We start from the raw sequence: 9,026 nt of genomic DNA, 5'->3' as shown, positions 1-9,026 counted from the left end.
GAGCAATTGGAAATTTTAGAAACAATTGGTATATTTTCTATCATATTTGGAGCTAAATATCCACAAAATGACTTGTCCTGCTACTGAAATTGTAATTAAATGTGAAAGTAAAGTTAATGAGGAGTAATTAGTTTACTGGACAATGATTTTACATCCAGTGAAACTTCTGTGATGAATTCAAAGGGTCTGGAAAAAGTGATTTCTTATAATGGGTTTTCGTTTTGTTGAGGTGATGTATAGGTTACCATATGATAGGATGAGTAAAGAGATGTCATGAAGTATCTTGTAACTTCCTTGCAGGAAATGGTGTGTGGAAAACATTTTTCATTCCACATTTCACGCATACTGGGACTGTTTTCAAGAGAATGAGAGGACCATTCTCGTTGTGAACGTATATAGGATATGTTACCCCATTGTTGGCCTACTTTGAATTTCCCATATAAGGCGATAGCCATTGGGCATTAGATTGGGCCAGGAGCTCTTTCCATGCCCGGCTGAGGTTATAACCATCCTCCCTATTGAAATTATTTGGTCTTTTCGCTATTTCAACGGCTCTGAGTTGAAGGCATGGATAGTAATCTTTCGCCAACTCTTGTTTATGGTTAAACATTATTTTTTGCCCAGGGTTGGAGGCATGGTATTCAGTGACTGAAAAAAGAGGTCATGAAGGTTGAACGAAGATACAAACAACAGCCGTGATTTCATCTCTACATTTTTTTCAAAGAGATGAGACATTCTGAATTTGTTTGCGAGGAAAATACATGACACACAAGTGAAATAGCCTTTCCTCCAATCATTAAGTATGCTTTTAAAAGCCTTTAGTTTTAGACTGAATATTTTATTATTTCTTTGAATATTCAATTCTTTTATTAACTATATTTTAATTTAATATATTTCAAAGTTAACTAAGGTTACGCTTCATTATGAGAATTATTTCACTATAAAGGATACATCAGACTTAAAAAAGGATAAAAAGTAGTTAACCCTTTCACCTCTGTTCAATCTCCGAAAACCTTCTCCTCACATGCGGGAAAGGGTTAAAATGTGTTTCATGGGGGCATGGAGCAGGTACCTCCAGGATGGGCATAGTACACTCTCCGAGGGTCGCTAATCCGGGACCCTTTCCTTGACGAGGTCACCCTCGCTGGCCCCTCTTTTCGACCCTCCCAGTGGGGGGCCACCCTCTCCAAAAGTGACCGCTCTGACTTCATTTTGAAAATATATCAATCAATCGGATCATCAAAAAATGATTGTTTGCATTGCACTCCAGCCAATCAAGCAATCAAGTACGTCTATGAACTGTGTTTCTGCGATAAAAAGTTAACGATTTTGTTAACTTTGCTAAAATGGCCATTTTCCGGTGGTCCGCAGCCATGTTTTTAGCAAAGTGTTTGAGGATTGATTGATAAATTTTCAAAATGCAGTCAGAGCAGTCACTTTTGAGGAGGGAGGCCCCCTGCTCGGAGAGTCGATGGGAGGGGCCAGCAAGGGTGAGCTCGTCGAGGAAAGGGTCCCGGATTAGCGAACCTTCAGAGTGCTTCGGCTGAGCGCATGGCAGGGAGGAAGAAAAAGTACGTTCACAGCAGCCTACCGTGCGAACGTACCAGGTATGTTCACAGCAGTGAAAGGGTTAATTTACTGCAAACTCACCTTCCAAAAGTCAAAATGTTAAGTTGTGCCATGCACTGCAAGACATTTTGTGGTATGTGGGTTGCATACACTCAAGATTTGAAGTTCAGAAGTAACAGAAATAGGCGTTATGCAGTGGAATGACATTCTAAGTTTTTTAAGAAATAACACAAAGATGGCAATATTCCACAGGTTTAATTTTCCATACAACGCGTTTCGACCGTTAGGTCATTATCAAGTACAATAATGACTATCATTATTGTACTATGACTATCACTATCATTATTGTACTTGATAATGACCTAACGGTCGAAACGCGTTGTACAGAAAATTAAACCTGTGGAATATTGCCATCTTTTGTGTTATTTCTTAAAAAACTTAAATTTGAAGTTCATTGTGAAGCCATGAAATTCTTACACTAACTTTTAACTAAGTCAATATAATATTGAATGCTTTATTCATCTTTATTTGTCTCCAAAACGGGCCTAGTGATTTATTCTCTATACGTGTTCGTCTTCAAAGTCAGCCTGAATTTTTGCAAACTTTACACTTTAGGGCTCAAGCAGCAGTGGCTAATATCATCTGATCGTGAAAAAATTTTGGATCTGAGACCCTGGTGGTGGCAACTTTCCTGTATGGGGCTAATTTGGTCCTTATAAAAAGTCATTTTTAAGCCCAGCCTAATGTACACATTACAATCCCTAGGCTAAAGCCAGAGTTTGAAGGCTTAGGTGTTCACCATACAATTAAAGGAATTGTCTTTGACCACAAATATACTGAGGAATTGTATGTCTTGCAGAATACATTATCTTATCCCCTAAAGCTAATATTTTTTTCTGCGTAGAAAATGCTCTGTTACTAATTTTAAGTGCTAGGTAAACTGGCAGAAATTTTGTTAGATCTACCTTGCATCCTGGTCAAAGCAATGGTTTTTTTCTATATGGAGTCTCACAGACATTCACTGAAGCAGTTGCAATGCACATAATTGATGCAGTATAGTCTGTCATAACAGGGAAGGTGGGTAAGAGATTAAGACACCACTCGAGAGCCCAACAATTGCCGTCCACCGAACAGTAGCCGGGTTCTGATCGACCAATTTCTTAGATATCTACACAGCATCTAATGAGGAGATAATAGGTGTGTGTATTATGGTTATTGGCAATCCCAATTTTTTTAATATCACTGATATTACATCTTTAATGTCTATGTAACATTATGAATGCAACTCATCGTGGATGTTACAAATAGGATATCTATATAATGTTGTCAAAATATCCATTTTGTAATAATGTGTTTTGGATGTATCAGCCTTATTTAGATATCTATCTGATGGATATCGTCTGCTGCTTGGGAATAGATCCTATGGCACAGAAATTTACTCTACACTTCATAGGTGTACATACTTATGAAGTTAATGATGAAATCAAATAGTCATATACATATGAGTATCAGGCATTCCTGGAGTATTAGGCAGGCCTGGGGTGCAGAGGTAGAGAGCTTCAGAGCCCTCACCCCAAACTTTTTTTCCTTTCGGGATAACTACCTGCCATACATCTGCTGAGGATACCACATGCCCAAGGGCATCTATCCTCCAACGAATACGAGGGTTGCCCTGGAAGTAATGCACCAAATTTTTTCTCAGCCGACAACAATGGTGCGAATGTGAAACATAACATATGCATTACCAGAAGTTTCATTAGTGCGCAGGCAAAATTTCTGACTTTTCCGGCAGATAGCTTAGCTGCAGGACCGTTTGAAAATGGTATCTGTAAGACATGTATGTTACAAGCAGCTTGCTGGCATTGAATTTCTTACTTCAGAGAAAGAAACTGTGGAGAATATTCACAAACGTTTGTGCAAAGCCTATGGATCATCTGCTGTCAACAGGAGTACTACTGATAATCACTGTTCTCAACAAAGGAGCACATTCGAAGTTGGTCTGGTGGTGTTCCTACATTTGCAGCGGTTGGGGGACCAACCATGCCTGTCACACCTGACATGTTGCAGCGAGCTAATGTTGTCATTGCCATATCATTGATGCCAAGAGGTGGAACCATTTTCAGAAGCAAATGTGAACACATTAATAAACTTCAAAGCGCACTGCCAGCGACTTCTGCACCATACCAACAGAAAAGATGTTTTGATTTAACAGATAACCCTTGACCCCTCACAAGTTTGAGGACTCCTGAACACGTGGCGAAATAGGGGTGGACAGTGCTACCCCATCCACCCTACAGCCCTGATCTAGCTCCCTAGGACTTCCACTTGTTTGGGGCATTACAGGATGCCATTCATTGAAGACATTTTGAGGACGACGAGGGCATGATTCTCTTATTGAAGAAATGGTTCCGTGGCCAGAACAAGGATTGGTACCAACATACATGCCCTCGTTTCGCGCTGGAGGAAGGCCATAAAACTGGATGGAGATCACATGAAAAAATAGGGTGTGTAGTAGAAATGTCATTCTTTCTTGTGTGTAATTTTAATAATGTGCAGTAAATAAATGTGGAAGAAAAAAAACATGGTGCATCTTAACTTTCTGGGCAACCCTCGTTCATGTAAGGCAGTTGTATTTATAATTAAATATCAGTATATGCAACCCGCACACCACCCAAGCTCCTTCCTGGTGAAGATTTATGGCTAAGTCCCTGATGAGTATTTTATTTCATAGTAAATTTTACCTTGCATCATAACACTTCACATCACTTTATGTTAGGTGCAATCTATTTTAACTTCACTAAGCGAAGTCTTTAAACATTCCCATGCAACTTTCTTTGATAAACAATAGGCCATGGTGATAGAATTTAGGACATTGGTAGGTAGGTAGAACAACGAAACTCCTGCTTTTTATGCAAGTTCTATTGATATAGCTTCTACACTTCAACTGATCTATTATCAGTGACTCCGCTGGGAGTCATTGATATCCCTCCGGTGCAATTTTATGGGTCATTGGAATACCCAAGCCTTTCCTCCCTGGAAGTACCAATTAGCACTTCGGAAGGACAACAGTTTAAATACCTAGTCATGCAATTTGAGTTAATATGGAGATGATCAAATCTCAAGTTTTAGTCAGAATGAAATTAGTGTTTCTTTCCAAGACAATGCTCGTGACACTAAATATTTACTAGAATGTTCAATTTGATGTCATCATCTTGGAGGAAGTGGGTTCAAAGCATTTGCCTGCCAATGCATAGGATTTGAGTTTGAGTCCTGCCTAAGCCTTTCTTGTCTCAGAGGGCATAAGTGTCTTGTAACCTTATGGTGCTGCTAGCCACAATGATTTTTGGTTGTAATGATTGGCTTTTTTGGATATTCTATGGTAAGGATCATCAGAATACTGCACAGTACAAAATCTATGAAAGATTCTCGGTTACTGATACAATTTAATTTATATTACACCTCTACTTTTTGTATTTTACGGCCAATATTTAGCAGTTACCATAAATCTAAAAAATACCTTTGCTCTCTGTTCCATATAGTAACCTGTTTTTCAGTTTATTAATATTTTAGAGGTGCAGGATAAAAGAGATATTGTTCTTCGATGATTTAGGGTCTTTAAAGGTTATTTCGTGCTAAATAACAATGCCCTATATAACTATGAACTATGTATCAATTTATTGCATCACAAATACAATTGAGTCGCACTCAGAGAATCGCGATGGCCGCGGATTCAGTCACAGTTTTGCGCTACAGCTGGCAGGTCTCATTCGCATGGGCTCTAGGACGCTACTCTCGGAGAAGGGCGCCAAATCCCTAGGGTACCGTCACCCTGCCGGTGCCAAGGGTCCTCCGCCTGTTTTTCTCCAGGCGGTGCTGCCTTTTGGTGGTAGAGCGCCATGATTTGAACACTACAGATGGTAACTGTCTTCTGTTACTTTCCCATTCTTTTGTGAGACCACAATACTGCAGACCCTCACTTGATGATATTAAGCCATTCCTGAGGACTGATAGTAAAGTGGAGTTCATTGTATGTTGAATCTGCATTTTTTCTGACAAGGAGTCAATTTTAGGACCATTAGCAAGTGTAACTGTTGCTATGTTAAAATTGCATTTCATTTAAAAATATGGCAAGAATAAAATAAGGTATATTTTGCAAGTAGAAGTATAACCAGCAAAATTTGAAATTATTTGAACCATTATAGAAAATAAGGAAATTTAGGAAAAACAAGGGCACCAGAGAAGCAATTTTGGCTCTTAGGCTGCTAGTAGAGAAGTGTTGACATTTGTAATTTTCAGTTGTGTTTTGTCTCTGTTGGTTGGTTACCAAGATTGTTTTATTGATCTGTATTTGTTAACAATCCTTATGTGTGTGAAGTTAAAATACGGTACTACTAAAACTTTTAAAATATGAAGAGTTATTGCATTTAATTCATTTACAACTACCAGTGCTTTCCAATAAAATACCAACAGAGGTTATGGGCCCAGCACTGGTAAATTATAAGAAGTAAGTGAAGTCTTCATAATGTCGTCTGACGCATCCGGTATATCGTCTCACATTAAGCCGTTGTGTGGGCGTGAAGGATATCCAACTTGGAAATTTAAGCTGAAGGCGTATTTAATAGATCAAAACTTGTGGCATGCTGTTGATGGATACCCAAATGATGATCATACTGATGCTGCTTCAAAGTCCAGGAAGGATGAGCGTGCCCTAGCTAAGATTTGTTTGTGCGTGGACGATTCCGCTATCATACATGTAAGAAGATGCAAAACAGCTGCTGAAGCATGGAAAGTTCTTGCCGATGCATATGAAGATAAGGGTTTTGCCCGGAGACTTAACCTTCAAAAGACTTTGTACCGGTTATCCCTCGGAGATTATACGTCCATTGAAGAGTACCTAACTGCCGTAATGGATACCGCTCAGAAGCTTGCTGATATTGGGAAGGAGATTCCTGATGAGGATTTAGTTGCTATTTTGCTTGGAGGTCTTCCTTCACATTACGACCCCCTAGTAATGGCACTCGAGAATTCAGGAGTTGAAGTAACGGTGAACATGGTGAAAACTAAACTCTTAAATGAAATGTCCAAAAATGATGGTGCAACTGAGACTGCATTTGCATCCAATGCGTCTCGAACTATTCCGAAGAAAAAGAAGTTCCCGAAACGCAACAACTCTCAAGATGGTATCGTCTGCTATGGATGCAACCAACCCGGCCATAAAAAACCAGACTGTCCAAACAAGACCAAGAAAACGGCACAGACATCGAGTTCAACCCACAAGCAGCTACACAAGAAACAATACACTTTATTCTCGGATTTAGGTGTTGGTGGTTGTGCTCAAAGCAATAAAAATGATTGGTTTGTGGATTCCGGGGCAACTGCCCATATGACTCCTCATAAAGATATTCTGTTCAATGTTAAAAGTAACTCTGGTTTGGAGATTGTGTGTGCTGATAAACGTAAGTTGCAGAGTGACAGTATAGGTGATGTCATGATTCACAAAAGTAATAACAACAACAGTATTAGTAGTATTTCTGAAGTTGTTCATGTGCCTAATCTTGCTACAAATCTTATATCTGTGTCAAAATGTGTTTCAAAAGGTTTTATTGTAGTATTTACGAAAGAAGGTGCTAAATTTTTTCATGATAATGATTGTAGTATTTCAGGGAATGTTTTAATGACTGCTCTTCCCAGTAACGGGTTATATAAGATAGAGTCACAGGTATCAGAAAAGTCCCTGGCTGCTACAACTAACCCTTCTCAGCAAACTCTTTGGCATTGGAGGTTGGGACATCTCTGCCGCTATGGTATGAATGTACTGAGAAATGGATTAGCTGATGGAGTTGATTACGCCCCTGAGGAAAATAGAACTGTATGTACTGCATGTCTAGAAGGGAAACAGAGTCGAGAACCTTTTCTTAAAATCAAAAGTAAAAGGGCGACTAAATGCCTAGAGTTGATTCATTCTGACCTCTGTGGACCATTCAGTGTAAAATCATTAGAAGGAAATAAGTATTTACTTGTATTTATAGACGATTACTCTAGAATGATATTTACCTATTTCATTAAAACAAAAGATCAAGTTAGAGTAAAGTTTCAAGAGTTTAAAAACCTCATGGAAAAGCAAACTGGCCAGAAAATTAAAATTTTACGATCAGATAATGGTTCTGAGTATGTTAATAGGGAATTCTCAGATTATCTTAAGTCAGAAGGAATTATTCACCAGACTTCCATACCCCGTACTCCTCAGCAAAATGGTGTTGCTGAAAGGGGAAACAGAAGCATTGTGGAGAAGGCTCGTTCCATGTTGCATAGTGCCAGACTACCTAAGTCATTTTGGGAAGAAGCTGTGAGAACTGCTACGTATCTCAAGAATAAATCACCTCATAGATCCGTTACAGGAATGACTCCAGAAGAAAAATGGACAGGTGAGCGTCCCAACTTGACACACTTAAGAGTATTTGGCTGCCGAGCTTTTGTACATATTCCAAAGGAGGAACGCAAGAAGTGGGATAGCAAAAGCAAGGAACATATATTTGTAGGATATAGTGAGAATAAGAAAGCTTACAAATTTAGGGATCTTTCTAATTATATGAAGGTAGTCCATGCTAGAGATGTTGTGTTTTTAGAAAATAATTTTTCCGGTGAGAGCAGTACTGATGCTCAAATTCCTTTGGATTCTTACAATGAAAATGCAGATTCAACAAAAGATGAAGCTGCGGCTGCTGTTAAAATTCTTTTGGATTCTCCTTGTGAAAATGCAGACTCAACAGAAGATAAAGCTGGGACTAATGTTCAAGAAACTGCTAAGAGTCCTAGATATCCTCAAAGGGTACGTAACAAGAAACAATTTCCTGATCATGTTGTTTTACAAGCAAAAAATTTCTTTGACAAAGAACCTACCACATTTGAAGAGGCTATGCAAAGTGAAGACAAAGAGCATTGGATGAAAGCAATGATGGAGGAATTAGAGTGTCTTAGAAAAAATGAAACTTGGAAGCTAGTGCGAGTTGCAAATAAAAGTGTAATACCATGTAAATGGGTTTACAAATTGAAAAGAGACAATGGTGGTAAGATCATCAAGTACAAAGCTCGTTTAGTTGCTAAAGGTTTTGCTCAAACTCATGGTATAGACTTTGAAGAAACTTTTTCTCCGGTAGTCAGAGGTTCAACTATCCGTTTGCTGTTGGCTATGGCAGCAGAACTGAATCTTGATGTTGAACATCTGGATGTCGAAACTGCTTTTTTAAATGCCACTTTAGATGAAACCATCTATATGACACAACCAGAAGGTTTCATAGCTGTAGGTGAAGAGAAGAAGGTTTGTCTATTACAGAAGTCTATTTATGGACTCAAGCAGGCTAGTCGTGCTTGGAACAAAACAGTTCACAAGTTATTGTATGAGATAGGGTATATTAAATCAAAACATGAACCCTGTGTCTACTTTAAACATATTGGAA

The sequence above is a fragment of the Ischnura elegans genome, chromosome 12, assembly GCF_921293095.1.
Source record: "Ischnura elegans chromosome 12, ioIscEleg1.1, whole genome shotgun sequence".
Lineage (NCBI taxonomy): Eukaryota > Metazoa > Arthropoda > Insecta > Odonata > Coenagrionidae > Ischnura > Ischnura elegans.
The sequence above is the reverse complement of the archived record's forward strand: the minus strand, read 5'-3'. Positions refer to the sequence as shown.